The sequence below is a fragment of the Mastomys coucha genome, unplaced genomic scaffold, assembly GCF_008632895.1.
Source record: "Mastomys coucha isolate ucsf_1 unplaced genomic scaffold, UCSF_Mcou_1 pScaffold2, whole genome shotgun sequence".
Classification (NCBI taxonomy): Eukaryota; Metazoa; Chordata; class Mammalia; order Rodentia; family Muridae; genus Mastomys; species Mastomys coucha.
Window position 1 is genome coordinate 6314574 of NW_022196902.1, and position 24445 is coordinate 6339018.

The following is a 24445-nucleotide window of genomic DNA, read 5'->3' on the forward strand; positions in this document are numbered from 1 at the left end:
GGGCTGCTACTTCAGCTGGTTATCTGGTTGATACAGGAGTGGACTGCCACTCTTGGTGTTGCCAGAAAGTAAAACTGTGAGCCACTTAGCTTGTGACACTGGACTGGGCCAAGGCCAGCCTGGAGTGCCTTCCTTGACCTTTGGAAGGCAAGACTTGGGAGATACCAAGGTAACTAAGGGACAGATATGTATCTGAGTAGACAGAAAGGACATTATTCTTAATGTTCACGGTTTTCTTCTTGGCTGTAACTCTGGCCTTCTGTATCAATTAAATAAAATGGAGCACATGGAATAATTGTGTCTTCGCAATGGCCGATAACTTGACATTGTAGAACTAATTTTCTGTTAAAAGAAGTACTTTTTAAAAAGTTACTCTGTGCTCCAGGACATAGCAGTGCTGTGTCCTCAGAAAGCTTTGTGTACACACCCAGAACATGGCGTTTTTTTAATCCTATTGTTACATTATTTGAATAGGTGACTATTCTGCACTCGTTTGCTTCCCTTGAGGACATGGAGTTTTTGCATTTTAACACCACCACTCCTGTGGAAGGGTAGATTCGTTTACAGTTTATTGATAATGACTCAAACATAGTAAGGCTAAGTGTCTAAGGAACAGAGGAGAGCCATATCAGGTATGTTTATTTTGAATCAATTAAATATTTACAGTTGCCAATATTTCAAATGTTACATTTTTAGTCTAACATAGTTAGTGTGCATTACACCTTAGTTTCCAGAACTCAATGGATTTGAGCATAGAGTTTATTTTGTAATAGAAAAAAATAAGAAAGTAATTATAAAAACGGGCCTTTGAATGATGGGGAGCTGTTTGTAGTGTCTGCTGCACTAGGGCATGAGTTCCATAAAGAGCAAATTGATCTGCAAAAATAGCCCAGTGTATGACTGTGGACCTAGATTTGCATGGAAGATATTTGTAGGTACTTCCTGGTTTAAGTCTGAGCTTGGGCCACTGCCATATAAGTAAGATTCTGCTTTTCATTTTTAAAACACACTAATGAGTCACAGACCAGGATATGTAAATCTCTGAACCTGGTGAGGAAGGTTACTCTTTTGGGAAGAGTACAGATGATTTCATATTTTGACATAAATTAATAACATTCAATAATAGTCTTTACTAATTTTCCCTTCCTTTCCTTTGTTTTGACTTTGGTCTCATTTAAAAAGAAGGTTGAGGTGGTTTGCCTCATGCGTATTTATAGCCTTTAGAGGTCTGGTTTGTTTTCATACAGCTTCAATGTATATTAAAAAAAAATAAGTAAGAAAGCCAATGTGAGCCATTGAAAGTGTCCTTCAAGGAGAGTGACAGGATAGGGGAGAAACCTAGAAGTGATCAAGATACTTAAGTGAGAGAATAGCATCTTGCTGGGTGTTGGGGCACAAACAGACCTTTGAGGCAGGGGCCGGTGACTTTCTGTGAGTTTGAGACCAGCACGGTCTGTACTGCTGGGTGTCGGGGCACAAACAGACCTTTGAGGCAGGGGCCGGTGACTTTTTGTGAGTTCGAGACCAGCACGGTCTGGACTAGTGAGTTCCAGGACAGCCAGAGCTCCCTAGTGAGACTCTATCTAAAAACAAACAAGCAAACAACCTAACTTGGCAACTTAAAAATAATCTGTAGGGCATTATGTCCTATGAAGCAATGCATGCATACATGTGTTAAGTATTGATATTTATGTAGTGTCAGTGGTTTAATCTCAGACTTTAGGCTCTCCCAGTTGTTTGATTTTATGCTATCATTGTAAATGTTCAGAGCCCATATGTCCAATTTTTTTTCTTTTTAAAATAAGTGGTTTGGAAATAGAATGATACTTTTCTATAACTTGAGACTCATTTACTTCCGTTTGTATTTGTGTACATCATTATGGATGCGTTAGTTCCCCAAAATCGAGAGAACATTCTGTTGTTTGCTGGCGAACAAAAAGTTATTAGAGAGTGTTCTGTTTTTACAGCTGCACTTCAGAGTATCACGTTCTGAAGAGTTCAGCTGGGCATGACCTCATGGCCATGAGGCAATTGTGAACGAGCCCCAGGCCTGCAGGATTGCAGAGTAAATTCAGAATGTCCAAGTGCCGAGACGTCGCTGTTAATGCCGCTGTAGATTCCTCTTAGCAGCATCTATATTAACTACTGAATCCAAAGATAAGAGAGTCGCTACTTCCCCACCCCCCGAGCCCCGCACTGCACCCTGATCTGCTACTCTGGATATAAGTCCCAGGAGGAGGCTGCTCGTAGACAGCATCAGTGTTGCCACTCAAATTCTCAGTGCTGTTTCGGGTCTAAGTCTGAGTTCCTGGAACAGACAACTAAACAGGAAGGCAAGGAGGAGGAAGGGGCAAGAAACAGGTATTGAGATTGAGAGGGGAGGTACTGAGACTGCCGAAGTTTCGCTTCAACACCGACACTGTTGTTAAAATCATAGGAAGCATCATGGGTTACGGAGTTGATGAAGCTACATGAGAAGAATCTGTTGCTAATATTTGGGAATGTGGCTCAGCTCTGCTCTCATCACTTTGCACTTCCTTGTATCAAAAGGTTTGAGGCACAGATGCACTAACACTTGCATTGCGGGTTGCAGATGTTATTTGAAGTTGTTTCTGTGCTACACAACATCCTGGTACTCCTGCGTGCAGACGCCTTCTAGTCTGTTTGTTGCATCTGGAAGTCTCCCACCCTGCTTCTGCAGAGGTGGCTTTTGTGGTCACTCCCCGAGTCACCAAGGTCTACACTCAGAAAATCTCTCATTTGGGTCAGAGAAAGTAATTGCTTCATTTAACTGACATAACAGTCCCGTTTTTGTTCATGTGGATATGGTTTATAAAAATATTCTGTTTTTCATGTCAAGTAGATTGTTCTAGAGGAGAAAGGATGATACAAGGCATAGTAACCTGTCATGCTGAAAACTGCTACTATTTGACAACCACTTATGTATCTAGGCTATTAGTAGAAGAGTAGGAGAAATAATTGACTAATTGTGTTGAAGTTTTGAAACAGTAATGTAAGTTAATAGCTGTTTATGCCTGTGTAATTATTAACAATACTGTATTGGAGAAGACATTTAAATCTAGTTAAATTACATAAAATACTGCAAAAAAAAACATTTATTTTATATTTACTGTTCTATGGCAGGGGCTTGCAGGAAAATTAAAAGCATGCTCTATACATCTTTCTAAGGAGGAAATTTGCATTACAATGTATACAGTTTGAACAAGTGTAGTCTTCAGTTTTTAAAAAAGATTTATTTATTTAATATATGTGAGTATACTGTTGTTCCCTTCAGACATACCAGAAGAGGACACTGCATCCCATGACAAATGGTTGTGAGCCACCATGTGGTTGCTGGGAATTGAACTCAGGACCTCTAGAAGAACAGTCAGTGCTCTTAACCTCTGAGTCATCTCTCCAGCCCTACAGTGTATTCTTGTTTGTTGAGTGTGTTCTTCTGTGCCAGGCACTGATTTAAGAGTTGAGTGTGTCTGGTTCTGGTTTCAGCCCATGTTGGGGGACACTCATTTGTTATTACAAGTTACACTGAAGCACTGTGATAGAAGTGAGTTTGGTGTTCAGACAGAGAATTAAAGACATTGACAAAGGTAAGAGTGAAGCAGGCTGGTGGGTTCACAAAGTTGAGGGAAATGTTTGCACAAAAGCCCTGGGGTAGGTGGAATTACAGATGAAAGATGTCAAGAAACATGGCTGTGGCCAGAGCACCTGGGACCAGGGACATGAAGCTTGGCTTGGTTCTATCCTGACCTCATAAACCCATGTTAGGATGTTGGTATTTGCCCTATAATAAATGGAGAGCCATAGCTGTTATCCAGACAGGGGGATGAAAGAATCACACTTGTATTTTGAGATTTTCTTGGTGTCTGTTTTTGAAGTGAATATAGAACTAGTCAAGACATTTGGAACCCAGTGACCAGATTACTGCACTGGAATAATCTACTTCAATAACCTAAGTAGAGTGGTAGAGGAAGAGACTAGGGCAAGGTGGGGAGATAGGAGAAATTAGAGTGGTTTCTAGAAGGAGACTCTTGCAGGACTTCATGTTGGGTTGGAAACAGTCCTGAATGCACACTAGGTCTGTGGCTACTGCATTGGGAGAGCTAGAGGTGCCATTTACTGGGATAGGGCTCACTGAAGGCAAGGAAGCACTGAGAGCATCTTGGCTTTGGGCTTGGGCTTTGCTGGGTTTAAGGTGGCTTTGAATGACTGAGCCTGCAAGTAGTTCAGTGTCAAGTGACCAAGCTGAGTCTGTCTGGATGGAAGAGAGGAGGAGTTGAAATACAAACGTGGGACCCAGTAGCCCACTGATGGTGCCATATGGGTATGTAGGGGACATAAGATGGTATCAGGCTGCCCCCCGAGACACTCCAGCTCTAAAGCTGAAAATGACCTGAGGTCAGAAGACAAGGTAGACAACGGTAGCTGGAAAACAGCAATGAAGAGGAGCCACTGTCCCTGTACTTAAGCAAGTAGAGATGGGCATTTGTTTACTGAGCCTGCTGTGATGGAGTGCCTCCAACAAAGGAGGCCGCAACAGTCCATTCCCACTAGCTCCTTCAGGGGGTCCGAACGTGGGAGGTCAGGCAGTCAGCAGGTCTGAGGCCTTCTGAGGGCCAGGAGGAAGAATGTATTCAAGAGCCTTTTCCCAGCTTTTGGTGACAGCTGGCAATCATGGGCATGCCCTGGCTTGTCATCACTCTGATTTCTGTCCCCGACTTCACATGGCATTCTCTCTGTCTTCTCAGGACACCAGACATGCTGGGTTAGCGGCCAGCCTCACTCCAGTATGACATCATCTTAACTAATTACATTTGCAATGACTCTGGTTTTTAAATAAGGTCACATTTTGAGGGGCCTGGGCTCAGGGTGTGTGTGTGTGTGTGTGTGTGTGTAGATATAGCTTCATATCAATTAGCAGGACTCACAATTCAATTTTGAGAGGATTTCTTCTTCTGTGGCATGTAGCATCAATAGAGGCAGTTACTCTTCTTACACAGTATTATTCTGCCCAGTAAGGTCCAAATCAAGTGTCATGTGTAGCATTAGGAAGAAGATAAAATGGGTGAGAATAAAACAAAAAATTTCCTTTCTTTTCTTCTCCTTCTCCTTTTCTTTCTTCACAGAGGACAAAATTCAAATTGAGCCTTGATGGATATGGCTAAGTATTTGGACAGTGGAGGTAGGGAGGTATGTTAGGAGGAGAGCATTCATTTGGCCATCAGTTACCTTCTGAAACCCTCCTATGTAGCAGACAGTGTGCCAAGTGCTGGTGCTGCAGCACATTTGGATTAGGGGTTTAGCTTTCCTATCTCAGCACTCGCCACTATCCATTTATCTGACACTTGGTCTCTGTGGCCTCAAACTCTTGTGCTTCAATGATCTTCCTTCTGTAGCCTCATATGTAGCTAGGACTTTAGGTATATACTACTACTGTACTCTAGGCTGACCCTCACTTAATGCATAGTTTATGAGTAAAAACATGAGGATTTTCCTTTATGATTCTGACCATGACTGTCCACAGTCATTAGTATAATAATTAATAATAATAATAATAATAATAATAATAATGATATAATAATAACAACTGATAGTAACTGAGCATCTTTTTCAAGGATGACTACTTGAAATATTTTACCTAAATTTGCAAATTTAATCTTCACTAAAACCATATGATGTAATGTCTCCCATTTTTCATAGATTGTAAAGTACCATCAAAGTGGTATTTGATGGCGCTCTAACAAGGAAGCACAAGGCTTGTTGTTAATTTAAAGAAGCCATTGATTTCAGAAATTTAACCTATAGAAATGTGCTTATGTTTTAGAATAGGTGGGCAACCTGTGTTCTGTGGCCTAATGTCACAGTGAACAGCTGAAATCCTGAAGGCTCCGGGGTCTAAGCAGGCGGGGTGGTATCATATATCAGTCTATGGTGGAGTCCACATTCTCATCTGAGGAGCTGAACCATAGTTTAGTGCTTGAACATCTGCTCCACACCTCTCTTCACTATGACTGCAAACACCATAAAATTCTTAGAAACCCTTGAAAAATAGATACTGACACAAGGAAAAGTTTCACATCTGACACTGTTGACAGTGTTGTAGATGGTAGGCCTGGTTCTGCCTCCTACTCCATGCTCCCAGCAACATAACTGAGACTCAAAATATACTTACAAATATCTTGTCCATATAACTAGGCTCTACTTGGACTAGATCAAAACGTAGATAACCCAATTTTTTTAACCTACATTCTGTCACATATCTGGTTACCTGTACCCATTCATCCATCTCCCTGCGTTTTCCCAGGCGAATCTCTCACATGGCTCTCTCCCAGAATTCTTTTTCTTCCCAGCTGTCCTGCTTCCCATTTCCTGCATAGACTGTAGGCCATAGGCTTTTAAATTGATAGGCAATGCATCCATTCAATGCACAAGATATTCAATAAGGTATAGTTCTCTTGGGGAAATATTGTCATCCTAGAATGTATGACTTCATTTAAATCATACACATACACACACATTTATATGTGTTATATGTCATTTTATATAAAACATCATAATAGGACTCCATACGGTTTTTCAAACATGCTTACTGTTATTTTCCCTCCTTTCTTCATCTCTTTCTGTATTTGATTTCCCTCTCATTCCTCAGCTCACAATCCCTTCCACCCACATACACCGTAGACTCTTGTTAGTCTCCTGTTTTCTGTGCTTACTCCAGGTTGAAGAGCCAGAGGAGCAGGAAATCTCCTGTGAGATTTCGCAGAAGTGACAGGGGAGCTCTACCCATGGCACCTCAACAGTATGGCTGCCTAAACAAGACCTGAACAACGACAGCATCGATAGACATGCTACTGTTTGGCGGAGGAATCTCATGGAACCAAGGAGTGCTGAGAGCAGGGGAGATAGTCCTCTGCAGGGATGAGTCCCTTCCTGAAGTCAGAGACTCACAAATAACACTAAATGGGCTGAGCACATTGTATTTGTCTATTTATGCATGTCGATAGGCAACAATTGCAAAGAAAAAAAAAAGCCATGTGTCCAATATAGGCAGAGGCATGGGAGGCATCGGAAAGAGGAGGAAGGAAATGACGTGATTATATTTTAATTTCAAAAATAAAGATGTAGATATCGAAGGCAAGATAGCATTTCGAGGCTCTCATCTGACCGACTTTGGGGGTACAGTGCAGCGGTGGTGCAGGTGGGGAATTGCACTGGTGAGTGAGGCTGATGAAGGACTTGGCTGGGTCCTTTGAACAGTGTTCACAGTGTCCACAGTGAGGAGGGGCCATGAGTAAGCCAGGAGATGCAGGTGTGGGTGGGGATGGGGCAAGAGTGGAAAATGAGGTGTCTTCAGCTCCCCTGTAGGTTTCGCTTCCTCTGGAGGCTGCACTTGGTCCCCCGCACCCAAATCTTTATCTGCAATCTCTCAGTTGTAATCAGAGTTGCTGTCAGTGTGTCGCTTTGGTCTTACTTCCTGTGAAGTTCCCTTCTAAGGTCTGAGGTGACCCCGTAGGTATCTCTAGCTTAAAGGCTCCTGGGAACCTGCCTGTGTGCATGTTTAAGCACAGGGAAGTGCATTATGCTGGCCTTTATCAACAGTAAGAAGAAAGATGGAGTAGGACCAGTCTAATCTTCCCTTCTGATACTTCCCATCCGGCAGCTCCTGATGTAGTACTTTCCTCTCACTGTGTTTAAAAATTAGATAATTGCTCATATTTCAGGTACCTGGGATAGCTCCCATTGATATTACGATGGGAATTTTCTCTTCCTGGGGTCTAGAAGCAGCTCTCAGAGAGAAAGTCTTGTCATCTGGATCTTCAGGCTTGAGGTTTTTATGGGTGCAACTGATGGAGAATCAGATTGAAAACTGTCCATGCTATAGGGTTGGCTCCCACAGGGCACCATGAGTGCTGGTTCTGTCCTGCCCTAGGGTAAGGGACTGTGGCATGATATCATGGGTAACAGGACAGTGCTTTTCTGATTGACATGTGCACATTTTCATTATTGCTTCTGAGAGAAATTGCCTTGTGTTATGGTCATCAAACTTTATCATGACACCTAGGTGTCTCCAGCCTGCAGCCTCCAGGCTTCTTGTGGTCCAGGATAGCTGGGACTGCAGCCCAGCACTGTAGCCTGACTTGTGCTGGTTTGATTTTTGTCAAGTTGACAAACTAGAGTCACTTGGGAAGAGGGAACTTCAGTTGAGGAATTCTCTCCGTCACAGTGGCCTATGGTCTTGTCTGTGGGATAGCTGCTAAAGTTGGAGACACAGACCACTGTGGGTGGTGCCTTCTATAGGCCTGTGGACTCACACTGTATAAAAAAAATAAATAACTGAACAAGCCAGAGGCAATGAACCAGTAAGCAGCATCCTCAGAGTTCTGCTTCAGTTCATGATTCCAGGTTCCTGCTTGAGTTCTTGCCCTGGCTTTCTTCTGTCAAAGACTGGGATGCAGAAATCTAAGTTGAAATAAATCTTTTCCTCCCCAGGTTGCATTTGGTTAAAATGTTTATCATAGCAACAGAAAGCAAACTAGGATGTGTGTGTGTGTGTGTGTGTGTGTGTGTGTGTGTTTGTAGTGTGTAATGACTCAATTGCTCTGTTCTTGAGCTTGGCTCATTGCATCATGTGACAGTGTCTAAGGTTGAGGACATCTGTCTTTTATATCTATATTTTTTTGTCTGTAGGTTGTTCCAGCATGGGCTCTGACTCATAATTATTGACTTTATAAGATTCCCATGATAGAACTCACTGTGCTCAAATATGCCTCCACTGGCCATCTAGAGAGATAATTGTAGTAGAGTAGAGCAGTGTGCACTCCTGTGAATTAGGATGAAATGCCCACAAAACCAGACCTCCCATGACATAAAGAGACGATGGGATTTCTGAGCAGAGGCGCTTGGGAGGGCTTAGTGGAAGGGAGTAAAGTGCATCTTTAGATATAAACAAAAATCATTGTATATATTTGGATCTGTAATTATATTTCCAGAACAAAAGACACTTCACAGCGCTGCTCTTCAAACACCTTTACAGGGATGGAGATGACTGGCACCTGCTCTTGTTGAGATGAGAACCATTGACCCTTCTTAGGGCATTTAAAACAAGATTATCACTGCAATTGAGGAATTAAATTTTAAATTTCATTCAGCACTGTTTTAAGTTTAAAATATAAAGTCATAAGGTATTGGTGGCTATTACACTGGACTGCATAGTCAATGGGAAAACATGCAAAGGACTAAGCCACGATGACAAATTTGGATAATTCGCTTGATCATAACTTGGAGATATTTTGACTGGCTTTTACTTTTCAAGATTGCTACGGTTGCTCGCAAAAAAAATGCAGTAAGTTGATAAGAAATGATACATATTCTGTTCGGGATATCTTCTACCTTTGTACACACACACACACACACACACACACACACACACACACAGAGAGAGAGAGAGAGAGAGAGAGAGAGAGAGAGAGAGAGAGAGAGAGAGAGAGAGAGAGAGAGAGAGAAACAGTACATACAGATAAACCTCCATGTGCACACACAGGTGGGCAAGCCCACTCATGCAAGTATGGGTATGGATGCTCACATGTCAAAGCATTCTCTTTCTCTCCCTTAGATTCTTAATATGGGAAAAGGGAGAAACAGGGTGGTCCACTGTTTGGAAGGATGTTTTGATGTAATACTTCTACTATAGATAAGTCAGGTTAGGCAAAGCGTTCACAGTAGTAGGTAGTTTCTATCCCTGACCTACAATGACTCATTTAAGGGTTTCAGGTGAGCCTTAGTTTTTTCCCTACAGGCTGGGGGTAGTAACAGTACTGCCTGTTTGCCTCCAAAGATGATGTATATTTATAAAGTTTCTTCTTAGGGTGCTCTGTCTAAGCCAGTATCTTAGCTTTTAATGGTCCTATGGAACACTCCTTTTCTCTTTGCGTTGACTCTGATACCAAGAGACACAGCTATCCGTATTTTCTCCTTGATCTTCAGTGTCCTCTGGCAGTCTCCGTATCTCTTCAAGACCTGGTTGAAAATCTCCCTCTTTAAATTCTGCTCCAGTTTTGTCTGGGAAACTTCTTTTCTGAGGCCTAACAGCACTCTGCCAAGTTTTGGCTGTGCCCTCTCAGTGTGTATGTACCCACCATGCCCTGGAATAGTCTGAAATGTTGCTTCTAGAGGCTTTTAAGTTGTTGTTTTTTTGTGTCTGTGCTTTGTGTTATGCTCATTGGGAATGGAAGTTCCCTGGCCAGAGGCTGGCTTTGATCTTTATTTTCTTGAGTTTTTTTAGAATTAATTTTATCCAGTGGCTTGCAGAGACTGGCCTTCTGTGAAGACTATACAGAGATAGATAGAAGGCTTCAGAGCTTAGACTGACAGCTGTAGGAAGTGCTTAGATGGCTGCTTAGATCAGAGATTTTTGAGCTCTGCTATGGCCAGCCGTCTCTAGAGCCGCTTCAGTGATTTTGGTTTGAAGGTTCAATTACACAGGTGATCTAGGGGGTCTGAGATGGGATGCAAGAATCATGAATTTTAAGAAGCAAGCCAGGATGCAGCTGCTCTGAAGGCTGCTCTTTGAGAAGTAGTAATGACATTTCTATTTCCTATACCCACGAGTGGCTTTTGGTGGTAAAGATTATTGCTGCTAAGACTCCTTCTTTTGACTCCTCTTCCTTCTCCTTCTCCTACTTTTTCTCCTCTTCCTTCTTCTTCTCATCCTCTTTCTTTTTCTTCCACTTCTTCCTCTTTCTTCTTCCTTCTCCTCCTCCTCTTCTTCCTCCTCCTTCTCCTCATCCCTTTCCCCCTTCCAAAGAAGCAGGAGAAGAAGTGAAGGACTTGGAGGAGAAAGTCTGTTTAGGTGGACATGGTGCTTCATGCCTGTGATCTCAGCACTAAGAAACCAGTGTCGAGAGGCCGAAGAATCCAAATCTCAAGGCCAGTTTTAACTATATAGGGAGTTTGAGACCAGCCTGGACTACATGATACCCTGTCTCAGAAAAATCCAAACCAAATCATCTGTGAAAACAGGTGATTATTATTACAAGTCGCCAAATTTCAGCTGAATCCTGGGCTGTCGCACCCAGAAAGACTGGATAAGCATGAGATGGTTTCTCAAGCCACAGTGACCTAACACACCTCCTGAGCCTCCCCTCAGTTTGCTCTTACTCTGGACTCAGTTTTCAGAGGCTTCATGATCTGATTCCCAAGAGACCATTGGTGAGTAGTGTATGCATCGTAATCGGAACGAGTGCCACTGGCAACTGAGAGTACATGAGTGCAAAAGAAATCCCTGAGTTAGAAAGTAAGAAATGAAAATCAGAAACAAGACACTAAGAAGGTAGAGCAAACACAGAAACCAGGTGGAACAGCTGTAAAATGAAGGGACCAACAACAGCATGAAGGGGCCCTTGAGCTGGCCTCAGTAGATAGAAGTGATCTGCGGCTCCATTGACCTTAATGGAGGTGTGGCTCGTGGGAGAGTCTCTATAGGAATCTTGTAATGAATTGTAATATCACACGGGTTTGGGATGGTCATCTACAGCCACATTAAAGACCTGGAGAAACTGCTGACTGAAGAGATGTGCAAGTACTTTTGTGTTTTAGTCCATACGCTTTCAAATACTCAGCATCCTTACCTTACACAAACATAGCTTATTTTACAGTACTCAGAAAAGTTAAGATAATATTTTCACATATAGATCTGAAGATGTCTCTTTTTACATAGGTAATGTTGAATCATATTTTATGTGGCTAATTATCCTTTAATAGATCATAACGATTTCCCTGGACCATGGTACATCTATTAAAAGTAGGTGTTTGAGCATACATATTAATTAGGAAAGCTCACACCAGGGCTAGCACATCATAAGCCCCACATGGCAAAGAAAACCAAAGCTGCTCATGAACATACTGGCTCATGTGATCCTGCATCTTAGCCTCTTGAATAGTGGGGACTATAGATGTGTGCCACCACACCTGGCTGAAAAATTGCTTCGGATATCTGTAAAATAGGCTAAATTGCTTTGGATTACTTTGTTCTTTGGTGCAGAATTGTGTTGTAAGGTGATTATCGAACTTGGGAATTTCTGTCAGAGAGAGGAGAGGGAAGAGGTGAGAAGTCTTTTACTATAGGGTACACAATTATGTCTTACTGAGAAACCTGGAATAGAGTATTTTTCTTATAGTTACGTCTTACCAGTTAAACTTGAATTGACTCACTGGGCAGGAAGGAGCCAATTATTTAGCTCCAGGTCTCCTATTGTTGTATTTCATTTTATTCAAAACTACATGCTCAAACTTGCCTCGTGCTTGAATCATTTCTTCTCCTTTCTGATCAGTAACCACAATGGCAGCAAAAAACAATCTAAGTCCCTGGCCTGATTCTGGCAATGGTCTAGGAACGAGACAGAAAGAACAGTGACTTTTGTGTTGTTTGCATTCTCAGAGACTGTGCAAGCTGGTATCAGTGATGCATGCACAAGGAACTCAGTGTGCTCAAAGAAGGAATGGGAGGTGTAAAACAGCTGCAGGTTCATAGATAAAGATCAACACCAGTTACAGGAAGGAAATGGGCAAGATTCTGTGGAAGATACTGGCTTTGAAGTATGGTTTACATCTTTGGAAGGGAAAATGGGACTGGAAGATGGCATTCCAGGAAGAGTGACTATTACAGACAGAATTAGGATCACATTATAGGGCTCAATAAGAGCTCGGTATTGTTGAAGTTTTCAGAGGACCCTCCCCACACACTGCTCTGTGGTCTGTGTAGGGTCGTGCAGAATGGTGGTCTGGAATGAACGGCAATGTGTTTGGGTCTGACAAAGCAATAATTTATAGTGTAGGCTGGATTACTGAATACACTGGTGGCTCTTCAGTGATTCTCACTGAATGAAAAGGCCCTTAGTGCCTCTGAACTTTGAACTCCAGGGATTGAGTTTTGTTGGGAAGAGGATGCTGAGGAAGACAAGTTTGAGTGATGGAGCAACTAAGAATTTCAGAAGGTTAAGGATAAGGTGTTGGTACCTAGTATAAATGAACTGAGGTGTTACTAGGCTCCAGATATGTGTAGAACAGTTCACCAAAGCCATCCATGTAAAGTCTGAGGAATATGTCAAACTAATGCTCTTGGGGAGGACTCATGGCAAGCCAGGTCTAGCATCAGCTTTCTCAATAGTCTCACCTTTGTTGTCTCTGCCTCATACAGATGCTTCATTTCTCTGGTTTCTTACATAATAATTAAGCTTCATTAAATGAAGAAGATTCCAGCAAGTTTCCAAATTTTGCTGCATGTGTTTCTCTGTGTACATCTGTGCTTCACTTGAACTTTGATAGATGTACCTTTGTGGCTTGGTCCTGGGCTCAGGTTCTCTCCTGCATTCATCACAGCTATTTGCTTTTGGTTTGTAGTTTCCTTTAGCTCAAGTTCTTGAATCAAGATCCCCAGGAGGTTTGTTAGCATGTAGTTAGAGCAGGATAAGGGCCAAGTAACAAGAACGGAATTCTGAAGATAAACATGGAAATCCATCCATCCATCCATCCATCCATCCACCACCCACCCACCCTCCCACACACCCACCCATGTTTTATTATGTACTGCTGAGGTGAGGCACCTGTTTAGTGTGGTTTTCCTTTCTAGTCCTGCCTTTATTGCTTCTATCTTTCTTCTGTCACCTCTCTGCAAAGGTTTCCAATTTCTGCATGACAGCTGATTGTCCCCAGGGGTAATAGCAGGCCTCTGATAGTGTTGGCAGCAGCTGGTTTTATTTTTGGTTTTTGTCAGGTGTTTGTAAGTTGAGAACTGCCTGTATTCAAACAATGCGATTTGGTGGTGTATATGACCTCCCATGGAAGCAATGGGTGTGGCAACAGATAACAGGAACAGACTTTAGCACCACGTTCTTCTGTGCACTTTCAAACTGTGGGTGTGGGTGAGTGGCTTAAAGAAGGTAACTGTGCTGTGGGCCATCCAGTCTCACTGCATCCATATTTCAGTTTGCTTGGTTTAAGGATCTGGTCACCGATGGATTCTTGTATGGAATACTCATGGTTGTCTGGAATTAACAGGGTGATACGCTTCAGAGGCTTTATTTTGGAGCCTAGCAGATTAAGGCAGTTGTTACTGCCACGTTGTTAATTTGCTTCACCAGCAGTATTGTGGGGCATAGAAACAATCTGTCATGTATCAGTTTGATTTAAAAAATTTCCTTTACTCATATAGGTACCTCTGCAATAGTTAACTATTATCTTTAGTTTCTGTTTTGCTGTTGAAAACATTTCCCTTTTCCTAATTTCTGCATTTAAATGGCCATATTTTGATTGAATTAGATGACTTTTTGGCTAGTTCTTATGGAACAGATCTTCCACATTGCAAACTGCTATTGTGATATGCATTAGCATTGGTGTTTCTTACTTAGTTTTGTGTGTGTGTGTGTGTGTGTGTGTGTGTGTGTGTGTGAGAGAGAGAGAGAGAGAGAGAGAGAGAGAGAGAGAGAGAGAGAGAGAGAGAGGGAGGAGAGATGGGTATCAATTACTCCAAGAAGGCATTAAAAATGATAGAACTTTTAAAAAAGAAAACAACCCCAAAGATTTCCCCCCACAGTGGTTCTCCACCTTCTAGCAAGTTTGGAAATCAGTTATCAGAGTCAGCGAATGAACGCTGGGAGCCTCTTGACTCCTGTCCTGGCTGGGGACTTCATTAAATGATGAGGACATTGTGTCTCAGAAGCTATATGCTTTACTATGGGTTTCTTGAATTCACTGGGGGCAAGAAAACTGTATTGTTATTGATGGATGAGAGCAGAAACAGTGGCTTTTAATGTCCACATACGTTGAATGGCAAGGACGGAAATGTAGAAAGTATGCTCTCTGGTTTGAAGGAAATTGATTTTCAAACTGTTGTTTGAAGCATTCTTAATGTGTTGACACATAGTGGCTAACATTCAAATTTTAAGTCCTATGTCTAGGTGCACAGTCTTTTAAATTCTTTATTATAATAGAAAACTATCTGTAAAAGATCTTATTCTTGACTGCTCCCAGGAAAGGATCATTAGAAGTTCTGTACAACTTCAGTTGCTCAACAATTGGCTATTCAACCTTGCCTGTGCTCATTTCCAACATCATGTTTCTTTCCACATATTTATTATTTTATCCATCAGTTTTCCACTCATCTTGTACATTCTTACTGTTAATCAGCCAAAAGATGAGACCAACCATTTTCAAATGGTTTGGTGCTCTAGCTAAGGTGCTCAGAAGGTCTGGAACTGTCGTCATTATGATGGCAGGGTGGTACCATTGTAGTAGAGTGGGTCTATTTAAGTAGATGCTAGATTCATCAATTTCAAGTGCGTTGTCTCTAGTCATGAAAACAGACATACCATTTGTGATGAACCTGGGGTACAACAGGTGAAGATGTAATTCTGGGCTATTTTGGAGGCATTAAGATCCAAGAGGAAAAGTTACCATGGAACAGAGCCCACCAGATCACCATTGAAAAGGGCTGGTCTGGGGCTGGGAAGGTGGCTCACTCAATTAAGCAATGGTGGCACAAGCATGAGATTATGAGTCCAAATCTCTAGCATCAATACAGAAGCTGGGAATGGAGGCATGCACCTGTAACCCCAGATCTGGTAGGGTGGGACAGGTGGGCCTCTGGGTTCCCTGGGCTGCCAGTTCTAGCTAAAACAATGAGGCCAAGGTTTGATGAAAGACCCTTTCTTGAAAAAAGTTGGAGTGGATGGTGGGGCAAGGCACTTGATATGGATTTGAGCTCCATGGGTGCATGCCTGGTTGAGCACACACACATTTATACGCCACCTACAAATACAAAGAACCAAAGAAAGAGAAGAAAAATTGTGACTGTTGTCCATTTGGATATGTGATTAACACACTTAAGGAATTTGGTTTGCTTAAGAGTTTATCCAGTTTTAATTAGGTACTCATTTACAGTATGGCATTCGGTAGCAAAACTATGTGTCATGATATACTTCACTCTTTTTATAGGATTAACCGTTTCGACGACTTAAATTGGCCAGGCATTTGGTAGAGTAAAGTTATGGGTTTGGGTATAGGATGCTATATTTAGTGGTGTCCCATTGTCATGTTTGTGCTCTGGTGATGTCAACCTTGATTACCTGGTTCAAATAGAGGCTGCCAGGTTTTTTTAACTATAACATAACTACATTTTTTTTTCAGAACTTTGGTTGATTGAGTAAAAATTATGTTTTCTCTCCTGACGAGCGTGTGTATGTGTGTGTGTGTGTGTGTGTGTGTGTGTGTGTGTGTGTGTGTGTGTATGTGTGTGCAAGGGTGGGGTCTTTATCAGTGTATTTTGTTGGTTGATTGATTTCAGTTTGGGCTGAAATCCCAGACTGAACCCATCCAATGTTATCACTATTTATTTTACTACTCAAGTATTTCCTTTCTTCTTCCCACCTCTCTTCTCCCCTCTCCCTCCTTCCCTCCATCTCTCCCTCTCTCTGTTTCTTTCACATGAGGTTTCTGTGTCTTCTCTTTGACGTGGAACTCTGTATGTAGTCCAGATTGCCCTAGAACTCACAGAGATCCTCCTGCCTCTGCCTCCCAGGCACTGGGATTAAAGGCGCATGTGGCCATGCCTGGCATCCTGGCTTTTATTTTGTTGTTAGTTTTCTGATTTTTCTTTGGTTGAGCACTGTGGTGCTCCACGTGGCTTGGAGCAGCAGGTGTTACCTACATGCTGCTTCTCCTTCTCCATGCTGCTTCTCCTTCTCCCATGTGTTTATGCTCTTAGCAGGTCCAACCTGTAGATTGAGTATTTCAGCTATTTTCGCAGTCATGTTTTAATGTATGCACTGTAGATGGAAGAGTTATAATACGAAACTTCTTGTCAGCAGATTGGTGAATTCACCTGAGAAATTGAGACTCAAGATTATGAGAAGTTGTGACTAGGACCAGAAGCAGATGTCCAGGTAGGAAACCTAACCTCACTTTCCTTAACACCTTTGAGCTTCTTCTTGCAAAAGTCCAGATGCTACACCTAAAAAGGAGCTATGGTTAGAGGGACTGTTTATGCACAAAGCTTTGTTTTTTTTTTTTTTTCAGATTATGTTACTTAGCTTCCAAACTGCAGGATAATAGATAAGCTTTGAAACAAGGCCCAAAAGGAGCTTGTAGGCATATACATATATTTGAAAATGTATTCTAGACATGATTTTGATTCTTGAAACACACTTGAAAAGTCATTATCTCAATATAAATAATATTTAGATTTATCATGCCAGAGATCACGCCTACCAGTTATAAGATGTTTGATGTGTATCTCACTATACTTATTAAATATGGATTTATTTGTATTTACATTCTCACAAACTTCCCTGGATACTGTTCCATCATAAACACCTACTAGAAGGGGCAGGGCTGAGGGTACCACTAGCTGCTCAAGTATTGATATATGAATGTTAGAAAAGTGAGACTCAGTTTGCCAGGTGCTTTTATGTGTTGAACTGTGAAGTTAAGAAACATCAAGTCAAGAGGAAAGCTGAGATGCAAGAGCAGTTATTGCTACACCGACTCTTACCTCTGCTGTCGATGTATAATAGCGGGGATGATGCTCTAAACTACAGAGGCTTCAACTCCATGGCAACATCTAGTCTGTCAGCAAGGATGTGTACACAAATGCATTCAAAGCATGGTACTCAGGGTATGTTTGTGGGAGAGAAAGCTGAGGACTCTGAGTCCTGCTTACATTGTGTGTGTGCGCGCGCGTATGTGTGAGTGTGCATGTGTGCATGTGTGTGTGTGTGTGTGTGTAATAATAAAACATTGACAGAAAGGAATGTAAAATGTTTTACAAATTGAGCATCAGTTCTACCAAAATCTAGAATGTGCTCGGCATACTAAGGCACTCTCTTGCCCCGTTTAGTCTCTGTACAACCTAACTAAGGGTAGCTATATCCTGACTTTTCACACTGCCTATCTTCATTCTGTCTGTCTCTATAATTGATAGCTATGAGATCATATGTTCTGTTTTTGTATGTATCTGGCTTATTTCACTCAGTATATGCTAATGAGATTAATTTATACTGTATGTATCAGCCATTTGTTCCCATAACAGTGTTGAATTTCATTGTACGAATGTCCTTTAGGCATTTTAACATCTATGAATTTGGGTTCTTTGTACAATGACCAGTACTTCTGTGGATACTATAATTCACATCTGTAGGGTATATCTTAGGGGTGGGGTTACTGCATCAAGAACTTCTGTGTCAATTCTAGTATCTCTTTCCACTTGCCTTTTTAAAAGGGGAGTGCCAATTCACCTCCCTTCGGCAATACATGTAGGATCCAGTTGCCTTACTCTAGTGTAATACTTCTGGCCATCTAATGATTATATATGAGATTTTCATTTGTCTTGTGCCTCATGAAGTTGAGCCCTTTTCATGTTTATTTTACTATTGGCTGCTCTGTTTTATAATGAGCCCACTGAACTATTTGTCACTTTTTCTATTGGTCTTTCTTCCTTTTAAATCATGACTACTAAACAAGAGAAATAGTATTGAAGATCTGCTAAGCACTGGAATTATGGTGCAATAGCAGCTACATCTTATACCCTGCTGAAGATTGGGATTTTGAATGATTGGCTATGCATAGGAGGGGTGAGATGCTAGACAGTGGGAGAGTTTGGAGCCAGAAAACACTTATGCATAGATATGAACATGCTGACAAGAGGGGGGTGGTCATCAAAGAGGGACAGTTAGGCAGTAAGGGAAAGGTGAGAACCAATTAAGCAGAATCCTGGAATGGGCACCGTGCTCTGATCTTAGAGCCAGAAGCTGTGCTATTGTACTTATGGTCAGACTTCATGAAAAACAGATTTGGGGGCATGGCTCAGCTTACAATGTGGGCTTGTTCTAAACACAACTTTGAGAAACCTACCTTGGAGCGTGATGTTTAGAAAAAATCTTTAGGGTTGGGTATCAGTAGCCAATGGCATTTTGACCAAGGGATAAATGAAATGACAAGAAGGGAAAATAAGATTAGGAGTGTAATAAAATAATTAAGAATTCAAGACCTTGGAAATGTCCTTTCACAGTTCTTTGTAAAATGAAAATATCAGTGGATGCTAGATGGACATAAAGTGACTTAATGACAACAAATAAAAAATAGCACTGAGGCTGTGAGATTGTATGTGGTAAAAATAAAGTGTGGCCAGTAAGAAGGTAAACAGGCTATAAAGCCAAAGTTTTCATTATTGAAAGCAAAATGTAACTTTAATTTTTATTTTTTTCAACAACTTGTTCACTTGTTACAGGATGAGTGTACTCCATGGAATAAGATAGTTGTCAGCAATTAAATTGGGTTGCTTTATGGACTCTAGAATATTGAACTTTGACTGACCAGGCCACCACCAAGTTTCCATGAGTGTAGGTCTGTTGCTGGGCTTTTGTGAAGATTCAATGAGGCCTGAGGACAATGTCTGATATTCAGTCAGTGGGGGCAGGGTAGTAGAAGAGTTACAGGCATACACTCCGAATGCCACCAAGTTCAAACCACTACGAACTCTTCACCAGCTCTACCCTGAGGAAAGTTAACTTCTGTCAGTTTTCTCCTCTGTGAAGTAAGAGAAGTACCAGTGCCCACTTGGACTTGTTCCCAAGATGACCTAGTATAAGTAAAATCCTTGGGATAGCACAAACTTCAATGTGGATGCTCAATGTTATTCTGAAACCTAGCTTATTTTGTCATAGCCTCTGTTAAAAGCACACACAATTTTAAATAGACTATTCGAGGATGGAATGTGTGTGTGTGTGTGTGTGTGTGTGTGTGTGTGTGTATGTGAGTATGTATATGTGTATGTAAGTTTGTTAAGTTATAGTTCTTTTGAGCTTTAGTCAGTTAAAATCACTATTCATTTAGGCTTTCATGCATAAACTGCTCTGGACTTTAATGATTCTTAAGATATGGCTTCTTCTTTCCTGTTTTTATTTTTTATTTATTTATTTTTTTTTGAGACAGAGTTTCTCTGTATAGCCCTGGCTGTCCTGGGCCTCACTCTGTAGACCAGGCTAGCCTTGAACTCAGAAATCCGCCTGCCTCTGCCTCTGCCTCCCAAGTGCTGGGATTAAAGGCATGTGCCACTACTGCCAGGCTTTTCTTTTTTTTAAAGCCTACAGCACCCGGTATTCACAGGCGGTCTCCCATCCAAGTACTAACCGGGCCTGACCCTGCTTAGTTTCCGAGATCAGACTAGATTGGGCGCATTCAGGGAGGTATGGCTGTAGACTTCTTTCCTGAGTGTTCAAGCTTTGGGCCGGGATGGGATCTTATCAGTTTGTTTTCATCTGGGTAATACTTGGGCTGTGTTGAGAAATAGCTGAGAAATAGCACAGTATACCAGAAAGAATACCGATGCCTTGTCCAGAGCTACTGGTAATAAAATGGATAGGGCAGATAAGTAGATATCAGAAAATCCGGCATTCAGGGGATAACGTTCGTACTGATTATTTGGATTGTATGCAACTTACCTAGTACAGATATAGTTCTAATAGAGCTGATTCCCTCACCTGAGAAACAGGCTCACTGCCATCTTCCCCAGTTGTCAGGAAGATTAAATCAACAAATGTTTGTAAAGTTGCTTTATGACCTATAGGATGCTGTGCATCTGTACAGTTGGGCATGATTTATATGATCTTCCGTTTGCATTGCTGAAGGTTGATGGCTCAACCATGAACACTTATTTATAATAATGTAATTTTAATAGGATTACAGAAAACCTTAATCTCTGTAGAGTAACCGCTAGTCTGATAATGAATGGATGGTTAACTTCCTGCAGAGATTAGACCAAAAGGAAAAAAAATAAAACAACAAAAGGCCATGGCTGGAAGGTGACTGGAACTTGGAAAGGGCTAAGCCAAGGGGACAGTCAGCTGGGGTAGAATACAACTAGGCCTGAGGGTCACTCTAAGCTCCCTTCCTCAAGCCCGTTCTCTATTCATTCTCCCACTGAGAACTCAGGCTTTGAAGTCCAACCCAAGTTAATATACCTGCTCTACACTGTACTAGACAGGACTTACCTACACTTGGGCTTCAGTTCTCTCATCTCCAGAGGAGAGTCAGGCACTTGCCCGACAAAGTTTTCAGTGTTAGAGATGACACTGTAAAAGGTCCTCAACAAGTAGCTGTTTCCTCGTGATTCCATTCGGTCAGATCTTAAGACCGACTGAATCCCACACCTCCTGAGTGGGAAGATGGAGAGCCCAGGTATCAACAACACAGTCCCTAAGGGGATTCTATGTGCCAGGCTCCAGTCCAAAACACTTCATATAGATTGATCTCACTGCATCTCTAAAAGAAGTTGATGCCCTTTGGTGCCAGCAATTCTCACTGAACTTCCGTCTGTAGTACCCCCTTGGGCAAGGCCACCAGCAGGTTTGAAATCCTTGCAATTTATGACTCAATCTCTTTCCCTCATTCCTGTATCCCTCTGATCAGTATATATGGGAAAGGAGGAGGAATGGATTGGTTGTTTCCCGGGAATTGTTTGTCCCAGTAGGTATCTGCTGTTGGGATCAGCGCTATTTCTGTTGAGAGAGCAGTGGAAAAGATCTGCACTCATCAGTTACCCCACTTCTTTTCTTTTAAAATAATATTTAAAAATTTTTATTTGGAAATATACATTTATACAATGTATCTTTAATCTACCTCCATTCCTTCTCTCCAACCCATCCCAAGCCCCTTTCTAACATGTCTCCATCCCAACATAATATTCCCTTAAACAAACAACAGGCAAGCCACTGAGGCCCTTAGTGCTGTCCAGATGTGCATGAGTGTAGAGTTATTCACTGGGGGCATGGATAGTGTTAGCAACAGCCACTTCCTAACTGAAGAGCAGCCACCCTCCCAGTCATCACCTGCCATAATGCCTGTGGTCGTTAGCACTCTCTTACTGCCGTAAAGGAGACAAGGGCCAACCTGTGGAGGAAAGGCTTGTTTGTTTCTATATTATACTTCCAGGTCACAGTTCATCATCCAGAGAAGTCAGAGCAGGAACTCAAGGTTGGCACTTGGGGAAAATAAAGCAGAGACCATGGAGGAACATTGCTTATTGCCTTGCTCAGTTGGCTTTCTCACACAACCCAGGTGCACTTGCCCAGAGGCATCACCAAGAACAGTGGGCGGGGCCTTCTCACATCGTGCATCCATCAAGAAAATACTCCCCCTCCCACACCACAACCACATCCACCATATGTTTACAGACAATCTGATGGAGACAAATCCTTATTTTAGGTTCCTTCTTCCCAGGTGACTCTAGACTGTGTCAAGTTGACAAAACAAAACAAACTTCTCTCTCCCACAAAAAAGAAAAGAAAAGCAAAAACCAAAAAAGCAGAGCTATTCAGGTATGGGTGGTGTCTTTGAAGCTGCTCCTTACTCTGGGAATTTTAACTGATTTGATCTGCTGCGGGTCTTGGATAGGTAACTGTGGCTTCTGTTCATGGGTGTAACAGCCATGTCATGCAGGTTTTGAGCATGTTATGAACTCTTGCTGAACGTGGCTTTTTTTTGTGCAATGCAATAATTATACTTGTTATGAAAACCGTGGAGCCAATCCTGGCACCGTTTCCAGCTCTACTCTCTGCCCCTTCTCCCTGTTGAAGTAGTAGGCTTTCGGTGAGGACAAGGCCTTGGGCAGAGCTTATTATCTGTTTACATGTTAAGTCTGTAGCGTTCCTTGCTATTTAGCATTTTCACATTTCAAAATAGTGATGCTTCCCCATAAGATGACTAATTGATCCCTTTGAGAGGGTGTGAGGACATTCACTGTATACCTTCACATTTATCTGCTCTTTGGTTTTATGCACTGCTTTTAATGAGGAAAGGCTTATCCCATCTGTCTTGTCATTATTTTGTATCCCCTGTCCAGATATGTGTACTCAGAACACAGTCCCTTTAAGAACCGCAAGCCATCAGCAAAAATAACCTAGAGCAGCTCAGGTTACTGCCAGGCTCCAAAGACGCTTCGAGGGGTCAGGTTGCTCATGTCCAGTCTCCACTGTAGGGATGCAGGGAGAGCATTCTTTGTTCCAACAGAGGCACTCTGTGTTGCTTTGTGCTCGTATGTTCCACCATTTGCCAAGAGGACCTCAACTGGACTTGTCTTCCCCCGGACTTGCCTCTTCCCTAACCATGGATGACTTCCAGAGTGGGTTACTTAAGTTGCTTTATGTTAATTGCAGCCCTGTTCTAGGACCTGAGCATAAGAACCAATTTTTCCTATAATCTGGGGTTTTGTATTAGTTCATTGACAACAGAAATGAAAATAGTCAAAGCTCACAAACATAACAGTCAGCCATGATGAAGGTGAAGGTTCTAGATGAGAAGAAGAGGCTGCATGAGGACACACCCTTGTCCCTGGACCCCAGAAACTGTCTTCACAGGCATTCTCCTCATGGTCTTTCTTCTAGAGGATTGATTTTACTGGCTGGGCACAGTCAAGAGATCAAAGAATAAAATAGGTTCTAATGCTCCATAAAGATCAACCAACCAACCTACCAAACAAACAAACAAACAGAATGAATTTCTTTATTAGGTCCAGTTTTTCAGTTGTGGATCGACAGGGAGGTGTCCTAAGAGACATTCCAGTGCATGGCATGAAACGAAGATTCAGCAAGTATTTTACCATCTAGGGTCTTATTTCAAGGATGCTGCCTAATAGCAAGTTGCAAAGGATGGAATTTTATCTGGTAGGTGTATTTGTGAGTTATTTAGTCATCTTCTATGAAGAAGGCAGGGAATGCCTGGAGAAGGTGGAGTTACCTTCCTGGTTGGAAGTAGATTTGAACGCGCAGCTCAAGTAGCTAGATCATTCCTCTCTATCATGAAAATATGGTCAAGAGTCAAGCTCTCTGCCAGCCTTGAATTTTATCGCTAAATGGAAATTGTACTACACAACACACCTACTTTGTAACGTATCATAAAGAATTGCTGTGAGAGTGTGGCTGAGAACACGTTTCGAAAACACTAATTAATGTATTAGTAATCATGCACATATGCACATGCATATGATTAAAATGGCATCTGGTGCAGTCTCTAATAAGAAGAACAAATGAATGAAATCTGGCTTTCTTGTAGACTCATGGAACACCAGGCTGTCTCTGTAGTGTAGAGATAAGAGGTATAAACTGAGGACAGACAGTGAACTTGATGGCTTTGTAGACTGATTCTATCAACGTACTTTCCTGAATGTCGGAGATAATAAAATTCTCAGCCTGTCTTGCAGTTGTCCTGTAGATTGATGTTACGGATAAAGGGAAAGTAACTCATGAGCTGAAAATCATCGAAAATAGTGAGCTGTTACTACTGTTCAGGTTCAGCTGGCAGTCCCTGTACCTCCGTTGTAATTAAGGAGATAGGTCATATGCATAATAGTTGATTTAAACATTGTCTTGGGTTGGTGACA

The 24445-nt window shown here is 41.9% G+C and overlaps 1 protein-coding gene and 1 pseudogene across 10 annotated transcripts in view; one reads left to right on the top strand and one right to left on the bottom strand.

Annotated features, from left to right (window-relative positions):
- The window catches only part of Hivep2 (HIVEP zinc finger 2), a 194525-nt gene that overhangs the window by 21593 nt on the left and 148487 nt on the right, over positions 1–24445 (top strand). For 5 of the 10 annotated variants that reach the window (XM_031380460.1, XM_031380456.1, XM_031380459.1 and 2 more), the window contains exon 2: positions 16881–16955. The exons of 4 other annotated variants lie outside the window; for them this stretch is intronic. The gene's annotated coding sequence lies outside the window, so the exon portion shown is untranslated. Of the gene's footprint in view, positions 1–16877; positions 16956–24445 lie in introns of all 10 variants that reach the window. One more of the 10 variants, XM_031380458.1, reaches the window with a different exon arrangement.
- LOC116097951 lies at positions 20151–20269 on the bottom strand (annotated as a pseudogene).